The sequence below is a fragment of the Anopheles gambiae genome, chromosome 3, assembly GCF_943734735.2.
Source record: "Anopheles gambiae chromosome 3, idAnoGambNW_F1_1, whole genome shotgun sequence".
NCBI lineage: Eukaryota > Metazoa > Arthropoda > Insecta > Diptera > Culicidae > Anopheles > Anopheles gambiae.
Genome location: NC_064602.1, coordinates 87,398,360 through 87,411,056, shown reverse-complemented (window position 1 = coordinate 87,411,056; position 12,697 = coordinate 87,398,360).

Below are 12,697 nucleotides of genomic sequence, written 5' to 3'. Positions count from 1 at the left end.
CGGTAAACTGGGCTGCAGCTGTAATACGCAAGACAGATTTTCCACCGTAAATGATATGCAGTCAAAGGAAGGCAGTGCGACCTGCGGGAATACGTCTCTCCATTCAGTGGGACCATTACGCAGACGTTGACATCGGTGCAGGTGCATCATTCATCTCGCTTGTAGTTTGTGGCCTTTGTTTGCCAAGTAGATGGTGGCGCGTTACTGAAGTGACTTTTTTCTTGGAAAACGGTTACCACAAATGAAGCCTGCACACTTGGGTTCTTTCTGCGGAGGTGTGTCAACTTCGAGCCTGTTGTATGGGAAGGTTATATTTACTTCTTCGGAAATCATGAACTTCTAGTGCATTGCCTCTAATTTCAACGAAATATTATTATTAAACAGGATTTTACCCCATTCTTGAAAGCGAATTGCATAGCGTTAGGTTTTAAAATTGAGTTTATTGCATTACGCCCAAATATATGCAATCTCTCGACTATGACGTGCTTTAATGAACAATTTATCAAATCTTTTACATCCGTTTTGTATCGAGAACATTTGTTTCATATTAATTAATGATTGTTTAGTTTGTATCCATGAATGACATGTAACACAAAATTAATAGTTCTTGTTAATTCAGAAGGAACGGGTTCGGTTTTATGTTTATCATAAAATAAATTCTAAATTTATTTTGTAGTATTTTATACTCAAATTTGATAAATTTAGGCGTATTGTTTTGTTGAAAAACTCGTATCAAAACGCGTAATTTACCTTCAACACTTGCTTTGAAGCAAACAAAATTTACGCACTAAAATTCAACCTTTTCATCCATCCACTCAAACCCCATCTTAATGGCATCAAACGATAAGCATAGCGTTACAAAGTAAGGCACAAATTGAATCAAGCTCGACAAAAACTATGCTCCTCATGTTGCAACGGTGCTCGTTGCAATCAACGCATAATGATTTCCATGTTCCATCGACCTTCACCGCGCTTCCTTCGGTAAAAGCATTAATTGATAGTGAGCGGAAGAAGCAAGGCTGCACTTTCTTTGACGGTTCGGTAATTGATTTACGAGGTGAGGTTTCGCACCAGCACTACCACCAGCGCGGTATCGAGCAAGGGGATTCACTTTAAGCAAATGATATTACCATCGTGATGCGATCATCTTTCAGCGTTGAACGTTGAGATAAGCAGGGGCAAGGATTACAGAAAGGCCAGAACATCACTCAAAGAAAGATCGGCTTGGTAATGGAATGGAACAAATTAGACGGATAGAAATTAGTTGCAGCACGATGGATGAATATCGAGCTACTATCAATTGAACGATGCAAACAGCAGATTTCTCAAGGATTGAAGATATAGCTATAGAAGAAAAAGTGTTTGAAATGCTGTAGGTTCCATAAAGATAATGTTTTGATTTTGATTTGTCGTAATGCGTGATGTGGACAATAAATATTAAATCATCACAAGACACTGATTAGCCTTAGTTCTACAGGGCATTGCTGTTGAGCAATTGTAACATCTGGAAATAAGTTAGCTTGCTTATACGACTGTTACACTTCCAATACGACGATGGTCAATACACCAAGGTTTTATTACACCGGCTTGTGTCCTAAAATCGCAGGTGTCTGTCCGAGATAAGAAGGTGTCCCACCGCATGACATTTATAAAAGCACAATACGTACCATCTTCACGGGTCATTTTGTAGTTGAAGCTCAACCGTGCACCGTGTAAAAGAAACGATCAATAGAATGTTACATCTTGCGCTTTTAAGCTTCCTGTTTGTTGGGAGCTGTTTTGGAGAAATCAAAGTAGACTCCCGGGCCCGGATGGCTCTCCAGTACCGAACCGCCCGCAGCTCGGATGTAATCTGGTGCGAGCTGTTCTATGCGGATGACTTCCCCGACAACAGCCAGTGTGAGACGGCGCGCGATGGCCAATGGTACACGTTTCCCGCGTGCTGTAACGGTGCGTACAACTGTTTGGGTGGTGGCGTCTGGGACATGATGCTATGTCCGGCAGAGTTCGTGTACAACAGCCAGACCGACGAGTGCGCACCCTACACCGGCAGCGAGTGTCCGCCGAGGGATCCTACACCCGGTGACGTACCGTCGACCGAGGAACCACCGGCATCGTGCGGAACGGTACGCAACGGACGACTACCGTATGCACCCGACTGCACCAAGTACATCCTATGCGTGCAGGAAGTGGCCTCACTGCACGACTGTCCCGATGGGTACGTTTTCTACCTTCCCTTTCTGATGTGTCTTCCGGGAGTGGTAGAACAGTGCACGCTGTACCAGACTGGTTAGAAGGGAGCTTCCACCGCCGCTACAAGCAATCTTCATCGCGTCGAAAAGATAAGACATCGCTGTGTACGGAACTTGCACCGTTTTGGTAGCTTGAATCGTCCAGAACAAAACGGGCTGCGTCATTTTGTTCCGGGATGTGGCACCGAACAAATGTAATTTGGGGGTTTATTCGTGAGGTTACCCTGCTTATCACTCGATTATCGCGCCATAAAAGAGCGGAGAGCGGAAATCGGATGAATTAGATCAGTGCTATAAATTATGTGCGTCGGTGCTTGTCGGTGCGGTACACCGATTTGGGGGTTTGTCGATATCGACGGAATGTCTGCTATCATTCTGGGGGGTGATGGTCGTAAATCAAATTAGGGTGTGCCGTTTTGCACTAGAAGCGACGTGATGCGATCGTAATTGAGGTGAATGAAATTAAAAGGAAACATGTGTATTAGCAGTAATCTGAAACGTGAATAAAGACCAAAGAACTCGATAGTTAATAATGAGGAGATTAAAAATAATTAGTGTATCACAGATAAAAGAAGACGCTTTGTAGTGAAACATAGTTGGTTTGTAGTTTAATTTTATTATTCAATGAATGATCATTTATAATGAAATAAACTTGCACTTTTTAGTTTATATTTCCAAACTAAGCATTGGGGCCCTTTCCGTTGTAAGTTCGTAGGCTGAAATTTCAGCATGTCAGCTGTTTGCATTGAATAGCAGTTTTCGAGCAGCTATCTAAGTGAGTATAATATACAGGTGGGCTTATCCCAAGGTGTATGAATTTAGAAGACTGATTTTTATCGTGATCACGTGATCTCTTTAATGCACCTTGGGGCTAAATGTAAGCAACGCCGTGTTTTCGAGCAGGTACTCGAATCTAATTCTAGCTTTGAGGCTAGAATAATCTATACTGAAAATTGCAGGCTAGTTTTTTGTGTGGTTTTGTATGGAGTGTTTACATGATTTTAGCCTCCAACTGTCAAACTCCATACAAAAAACTGACTAGAATCGTGAAGGGCCCCATTAATCGATTTGTTTCATGTTAACGTACTTCTGTAGTATGTACCAATTCTAACTATATGGATATATACTCAAAGTTATTTCAACAACCTGGATATTCACTACATATCATTCCATAGTTTCAGACTATTCGGGACATCTAAAAACATGGTGAAGAATTAATAAAAATGTTGAATAAATAAACGAATTATTTATAATTGGTTTTCTACATCTGCAACTTACCAACGAAATACAACTAAGAAAGCGTGAGAGTTGTATGAAACAGCTACTGCGTGAGTGTACCTCGAAATTAGTGGTGGGCGCTCGGATTCGGATCTACACGACTCCGATCTGCGACACGATCTGCGTTCGGAATCAATTCCGGAAACGATTGCGGAGCTGAATCCAGAATTTTTGCGGCTATCTATAAGAAGTATCAATGGTTCCAAACGTCTATTCTTATGGAGCCGAAACCGATTATGATTTAGAAGCCAATTCTGATTTCTGATCCAATTTCGAATCCAGGCCCGATTTAGATTCCGGAACTGATTTTTTTTTATTTTTATTTTTTTTATTTTATTAATTGCTCGACCACGTTGGGTTACAGCAATAGTGCTTACTGACTATAGTATACAATTATTCACGAAGGAGTAGGAAGGAGTTTATGGTACGGAAAAGGAGCGAAGACGGGATCGGTAGACAGGATAGGAGAGGACAATTATGATTCCGGAGCCGATTCTGGAACCGATTCCGAAATCGATTTCGGAGTTTTTTTTTCGATTCACGAGCAGATTTTGATTCCGAAGCCAAATCCGCAGCTGAATTCGGAGCCGAATCCGAAGTCGATGCCGTAATGGTATTATTAATTAAAATCACGGAAATCAAGCACGTTGTAGCACTCTTCAGATTTTTATATTATATTTTATTATATTATATTATATTATATTATATTATATTATATTATATTATATTTTATTATATTATATTATTAAGTTACAAAACCATTCTATCTATCAAATGGTACTTTTGGCAGATGCTGGCCAGACGTTTTCTATCTCAAAAGTTTTTGGACCTAGCTGTTCAAAAAAATGAAATAATAATGAAGAAATTATAGCCAATCCTTGGTAGGATATCCTCTTTTCTTTGGTAGAGTTGTTTGTTTCTTTGAAGTATTTGAAGCATTGCATTTGGTTAAAAGTATTGAGTCAATTGCAGGACAAAATAAAGACTTATCTTTATTATCTTAAATAAGTAACTCGTAACATTGTTTTTCAATTAATTGCTTTTTTTCTTTCATTGGTGCTTTTATAAAACATGTCCTCTAAAATTAAATGTTATGTACTGCCTTTTAGGATGCTAAACCAAACATTTATTGTTACTTGATAATAGGGTACCACGGCGACGTACAATAGAACGGCTGCCAATGATCGAACGTTTTCATACCATTGAGCGTAGCATAATGAAAGCCACCTTTAGCAGAAGAAAAGAAAAGGATCGATTGAAACCCTGTAATACCTGTAATAATTAGCCGTACTCCGCTTCCTGTCAAAGTGCAGCTTCACAATCCTGCAGCACACGCTCCATCACGGAAGCTGTAACGTAAAAGCTTCCATCCCTAAAGCCAATACTTCCCGCTCGGTCGTCTCCTGTACTGAGCTCACACCTTGCCTCTCGCGCTTCTTTACCAGTACAGTACCCTGGGGAAGTTCAATTTTCATCAAATTTATTTCACCTTCGAGGCTTACCGACCGAACGGGCGACGAACGGGCGCACGGGCGTACTCAATCCCGGCGCGTCCAGACGTACACATACCGCGATTCAATTATCTTGAGCGCACTGTACACACACACACACAGCGAGAGAGAGTGCAACTATACACGAAGTTGTACCTTCCGTTTGCTGCAACTGAACGGTAGGATCCTTTTTGGGCGATGAGGAGCAATGTGTTGTAGATACAGCGACCACACACACACACACACACATACCGGAAGCACACACATCGGACGGAAGTAACGAATTTCCACAACCTCATTTGGTGGGCGCATTGTATAGTGCGCCTGCAAGCCGGTGCTCAGGTGCACCGTTCGGGAAAGTGGTTTTCTCAGACATTCATCCCGCCCTTTCACACCCATCTGCTTGACGCACAACACCCACACACACCGAAAGCCACACAAAGTTTGTGGCCCAGGCCACACGGTAGTGCCGATGGCGCGGGTTTGGTTCGTTACGCCATGGCTCGCCCTCTCCCACCGGCGCGCACTTGGGAAGGAAAGTTCGCTTTTTACACGTCGTCTTCACACCTGGGAGAGCTAAATCATTGCCTCGATGCCACGATGGAAGTTGCAGTTGAAAATCCACCAACGCCGTGTATGTGTGTGTGTGTGTCTCCCTGTTAGTTTACTGTCCCCTTTGCAGCTCCGCTCCTGAAAGCTCTTGGCAATCTGAAATCCGAAAAGGAGTACTGTTAGCTCTCGATTCAATCAGGTTTTACAGTGCGAGATTTTCGTGTTTTACGGAGCGTTTTTTGTTGTTGCTGGTATGATTTGGCTGGTGTTCACCATGCCCTGAAGGCGGAAGAAGTTGCCTAGATTGCATGAGTCTCGGAATCGACAGGAATTGCTTCTTTTTTTTGTTATTATTGCACAGCTAAATTCATCTCTTGCGATAGTGGATGAGGTGGAAGTTTTGAGCTGCTGGCTGTGCACACTGGGACAAGTGGCGGATCTGTTGTAATTAAAATATTTTAAGAAAATCAATATAATGCTTGGAGTGCATGACGAAAGTATGCTTTCATATTAAAGATAAACATTATTTTGATATTAAAAACGTCAACCGTTTAGCACTTATCAGCTGACTATTTAAAATTATTCGAAATATGATTTTGACTTACACTGAAGTGCACAGCTAATTTTGTCACAAATTATTTTATTTTTATCAAAATCGCGTCATTATAACAAAGCAGTTTTCATTCTAGAGCATAAAAAAACAATAAAAAATAAAAATAATTGTTCTACAATGCATCACATTGACATAACTGATCAAGTAAAGAAAATAATTTAATGCCACAAATACTATATAGCCTTGAAAATATTCAATCCTGCTTAAAATATGCTTAAACAAATCAGTTTCAATCTTCTCTGTTATCACAGTTTTTAACAAATAAAACGAATAATGTTACAATATCATATAATTAATGTAAATCATCGGCAGACAATTGACTTCAATTAAATATTTCAAGAGTCCTAAATTTGTTTATCCATGATACACTTGAATAGTATAATTGCTAGTTTGTTTACCTGAAAGGGTCAACTCCTAGGTTCTTGTTAGGTTAACCTCGATTGGTATAATATTTTAGTTGAAATTTATGCGTAGCATTAATTCAATTTAATTTTATATTTCAATTTTAACAATTAATTAAATGTTAAAGTTTCGCTGCATGACCAACAAACCATACCAACTTTTCCCATTGTGCCTGCAGGATCAACCATTCACCGGGAGCGATCGGTATCTCACAGAAACCTCCTAGGATTGGGCGATGCTCTAATAAGATTAAGTGTAAGTCCAGCAAAGCGGCAGCACGCTCCCGCGTACACACTCCCTGCTCGAAATTGTCCCGGGCGTCAGTCGCCATCCGCGAACTCCCAGAGTAGTAATCGCTGCCGGGCAAAATTGTAATAAAATTTACTCTTATTTGAACAGTGACTACTGCACACGAAAAGTAGTCGCGCGAACGTGCAAACACGAACACCAACCCTTAGGCTTCCCCGGACTTCCTGTGCCAGTGCTGACGGTGGCCAATCAGCACGCCGTGAGAAATCACGCTGCAGAACCAAAACTCCCGCTGTGACACTTGCCAGATTCGTACCCCGGTAAGCGTGTGTGTGTATGTACGATTATCTCACGCGTTCTACTACCCCTGGGTGTCGTCATCTCTGCTCATTTGGGGGGCGAACGAAAGAATGCACAGTTTAAATAAAAAAAGCGCACCACCCAAGCGCGGAAAGTCGGCAAAAGGGCAGTGAGGCGGAGGGAAATTCAGAATCCTCCCGAGCCCGTGCATTCGACCGGAGGGGTTTGATTTATTAAATTTAATGAGCACAATCGTTACCGATTTCTGCGAAACGATGCCAATGATGGTGCTGGCGTGTGCCGCCGATGTGAATGGTTCGCTGAGCCTAGAAACAATATGTTGCCACGGTGCCGATCCCGTGCGCAGGCGAAGGATGAGATCCGTTTACTGTTTGCCTGTAAGATCATTGTGCCGTGCTGTGGGATGGATGTTATGAGTTTAAAAATATAACAAACGATGTTAAAATGGAAGCAAACTGCTATGTTCGCTGCTGGCTCTGCTGCTAATGATGACAAAACCTATAATTGTGGGATACTCATAGAAGCTCAAATATGTTTGATTAATTCATTATTGTTTAAGATTGTTACGATAAAAAATGGAGTAAAAATTAAAATAAGAAAAGAGGAGGAAGAAGAAGATAAAGAGACGAAAAGGAACAAAACAATAAGTGCTAGCGTAGTTTAAGATGATTGATACTGCACTGATATCTTGATTGATATCTACACCAAATTCATTATAATAATTCAATCAACAGATTCAAACAACATGCAATCTACAGATTAAATAATAAACCTTGTATTCAATCCTTAAATTCCATTGAATTTACAGAATTTACATTCGTTTCAGAATGTATAGCAATAGAAAGACATTAAGCTTATCATGCAATACAAGAATAAGGCATAACCCTCTTAGATGCAATTACACGTTGAAAATGGTTTATCACTAAGAAATATTTCGTCACAAACACAGCAGCAAACAAAACGAATGCACCAAAACCCAAACAAACGAACGAAAAAAAACCCTCCCTAATGACGATTCAATTGGTGGGATGAGTCAGCTTAGCGCCCTACCTCAACCTGGCAATGGGCCCACCATACCTAACGCCGATGCGTCATAATCCCATCGCATAACATATTTTCCAATAGTTTACGGTTGTTTATCCTCTGCAACCGTTTACAGCGACAGCGGCTATCGCACGATCCGGAGTCGTTCCCCTTCGGAGGCTCATCGGGAGGCACTACAGCACTACTCGAACGTGGAAAAAAGGGATCCTAATTGCTGGTGTGCATACCAATTGAATGCGGCGGGAGCAAGATAGGGAGTGAGAGCAGCGGGGAAGAAGGTACGCTAGACACTGCTCATCCTCCCAGCAGGATGCTTGAGCATAAATCCGATACGCACGTGAAACCATAATTCAGTACGCGGCAGAAAAGAGGGTCCTAAAGTCTCCCGCTCACAGCATTGTCCCTAGTAAAAGTGCGTTTCTTTTGCGCATTTTTTGTGTGTGTTTCGGTTCAGTTTTTTTTTCTCCCTTCCCTCCTTCAACTATTTTTCTATCGGTGCGCGCGCGTCGCAACGGGATAAGCAATCATCGTCGGCAATAGCAATATGGAATGTCATTGTTGTGGAACGAATCGCCCATTTCCCGGACGCCGGCCGACCGGTCGGTTCCCGCGTAATTGATTATGAATTTATGGCACGAGTGATTTGTGTTGGGCGATTGGTAGGGATTGACGGCTCGGGCACTAAAATAGAAATCGTCGGTCGCAATAGCGGTTTGAGATAGGCAATCGCAAACCGGAGCTAGATAGGTGTTGGATTGTGTGTATGTGTATGTAGACTAAGTATGTGCCAAGAGAAATGTTGTCTAAAGATTAGTATTGATTCAAAACAGAGTAGATTTTGAACAATTCGTGCTAATTTTACAGGACTGCTATAAATTCTACTTGATTAAATAGTTACAGCAACCTACCATAAAAAAACTGTTTGTAGCTTTAATTGTATTATCATTATTATCATTATTATTATTATTATTATTATTATTACTATTATTATTATTATTATTATTATTATTATTATTATTATTATTATTATTATTATTATTATTATTATTATTATTATTATTATTATTATTATTATTATTATTATTATTATTATTATTATTATTATTATTATTATTATTATTATTATTATTATTATTATTATTATTATTATTATTATTATTATTATTATTATTATTATTATTATTATTATTATTATTATTATTATTATTATTATTATTATTATTATTATTATTATTATTATTATTATTATTATTATTATTATTATTATTATTATTATCTTTATAATCCCACAATTATTTATCTTGAGTTAAACTCTTCGTTTATTAGTTATTTTTATATTTATAATATTTGCTTTTATGTTATTGATCATATAGTCTATCTTTTTATCAAAAGATTGTCTATTTTTCTGTTCTTTTGTGTTTTGTTCGTCTATGAGTGAATAAGAATAATCCATTTTTTATAATGAATAGAGATACCGTGTTTATTTAATTTATTTTTATGCAAACGGTACGGGAACCTCCAAAAGAATCCCATCATAAGGGGTCAGTTGATAGTGATACTGTCTCACGGTTCTTATAATACCCAAAACAATACTTTATGATAAATGATGCTTTGTAAATCTCCACAAACATCACCCATAAGCAATCTTAGCTGTAGCCTCTACCAAAGCCAAACACCCATCACCCCGCCGAGATTACACGCAACGGGCCAACCCGCCAGCAACGTGTCAATATTTACACAACGAATCACACGGAAACGCGACCGAAGCAATTGGATTGACAATGGTCCGGTCGACACCGGCAAAACAAGCAGGCCAAACACCTTCAATGTACCGGGATCGGCCCGCGTCAGTTCAAAAGTGCAAAAGTCACAGTCAAACACAGGTTTCTTACCTACCCCTCTTCCCGCCGAGAACGTTTGCGTTTCGTAACTCGCGGGAAAAATTGTCACACACCCGCACTCAATTGCGAGAACTCAGTGCAGTGCCAGTTCTGGCAGTCAACGTGACGATGCACAGAATTAACGGCACCAATTTAGGTGAAACTGTGTACTGTGTGTGTGCATCGGGGTTGTGGCCTTTTTTTTTACGTAAACCGTACAACGTGGACCGGTTTAAGAACCAATTTCCAACACCTTCGTATGGCTTCACGGCAAAACCGCAAAACGCTGGAAGCGGATCGTTTGGTACGGTTTTCCATTTCAAATTGGTATTTTATTTTAACTCTTTACGCAGCCCGGCTGCGAGTCGGCGGAGCCCATTATTGCAGAGGGAGTTTGTGGGCTTTTCTTGAAGGTTTTCCATTGCAGTTAACTCGTTTGGCTTTTACGCTACCGGCTTTGTGTTACCAATCGTACCGATGGGGTGGTAGGAAATATGACGCGTGAAAAGGTTGCTATCTTGGAAAAGGGAATAGTTTTACTGTAGTGAAGTTTAATCATTGGCACAGTCGGTATCAAGTTTTGGGTTAAAATATGAGACGAATGAGCTATTGTGGAAATAAAAAGGAACAGTTTTCATGCATCACGTGAGTTGGTGAATGATGTTCTTTCATTACTATTGAATTCTATTTTATTAATTATTGACCGATATTCAAAATGCACTTCAGCTTTCTCTAAACAATTCTGAAATAAATTCCTATTATTATGTCCTTGCATGTAAAATTCAAAACCATTTTAACATTTTAATTGCAAAATTCTCAATCAACTCATCCGTTCATCTATTGTCGCGAATTAACTACAACATTATCATAAGTTTCAAGATGTGTTTAAACATCGAATAACTTGCGAAAGAATAGTTAATTGCAGAACAAAGGTACAAAGAGCTCTGCCTGTCAAAGAGCACAACTCGTCTTATCATACACCCAGTGCCTGCAACTGTCCAACTTTGGTGAGAAGCAAACATATGCTCACATCATCAATTACAAACTTAATGTAGTTTCGTTTCGTACTGAGTTTTCTTTTTTTTACCACTCCTCAGCTCGCATGTTCGCTACCGCTTTGTGGCCACTTTCCCCGGGCAAGCCGAACTACATCGTCATTTCGAGTGGGTTTTTACCACACTACCGAGACACACCCGAGACTGCAAGAAACGCTGGCGCGCAAAAACGGTTTCAGTGTGGAGGAAATAATTAAACTACAATACAACTGCACTTTCACACGGGTGGTAAAACATTGCTGCTGCTACTGCTGCTGATGTCTTAAGAGTGGAACAACTTCTTTTTAGTCATCTAGGATAGGGGCGCCCCCATCCGTTAGGTTTCAATCGAGTTGCTAAAAGAAACAATGTACTGTTTCTGCTGATGCTGCTGTTGTTGCTGTCGCTTCGGATGTTGTAAAAGTGGTTCTTCGGGGAGATGAAAAATAGCTGTAAGGAGCTGCTTGATTTGTATCTGTTTTTTTGCACTGCCTGTTTGTCCAACACCAGGTGAAACAAAACCCCCAAACCGGACACGTACTTTTGACACTGTGCGAAACAGTGCGAAAACCGCTGTGCGAATGAGTGCCTGAGGAAAATTAATGATCCGCCTGGAAAATTAACCAGCACGCCAGGGGTGGAAATAGCTGCGCGCGCGGGCGGTATTGCTGAAGTTTGCCAACCACCGGAACTGGACCGGTTGTGGGCCGGGTGACCGCTGTCGGTTATGTTGCGGAAGCGGATTCCCTATTCTTATCTTTTAAATCGTCGCCGAAGGGCGAAAAAGTTTGCCCATTGCCTGGCTAGGCTAATGATCTGTTGTCGTCTGTGGGAAAAGTTTTTGCAGTCGATTCCCGGCATGGGGAGCAGTTGCCCTGGCGGGCTAGTAATTAAATATGATAATGTAGCCCCGTCGGCCTATTGCGGGCGTTTGTTAAACTTTGCTTTCCGTTGCTTCAACCGTAAAGAGTGCTCAAGAAAGGGAAAATTTGTGGGTGGAGTATTTATTTTTTTATTTTTACGATTTAAACGCACATTTGCTATTGCCGTCGTTTGTCATCAAGCGTGCCCACTAAGTGGGTTGTATTTCAAACTGATGTTTATTGCGGTGAAAAGGGCAGGCACAGGCAAAAAAAAAAAACGAAAACAAAAAAAACATAGAAACAATCAAGCAAAAAGATAAGTAGATGAAGAAACAGTTAAAAACACAAAACAAAGATAAATAAACAAGTGTTAATAAATAACAAAATAGCGATAAAATTTTGTGAAGATACAAAAATGAACGATTATGATTGCAAAAATATAAATAAAACTGCAGAAACGATGGAAAGAGGATTAAATTTAAATTAGACGATAAAATTGTAAAAAAAAAACAGAAACGAAACATGTAAAATCCTCGGAAACGGGAAGAAATTGAGAGAACGATTTCTAAATTTTGCTAGTTTATAGATGATTTTTTTTTAATTTATTCTTTTGCCAGCTTTTGCTTAAATCAACCAACCGTTTACTGGCTACATACTCAACACATAGGTTTTCTAAGAAATTGTGAGAAGAAATTAACGACCTTTCTTACATCTGTTGA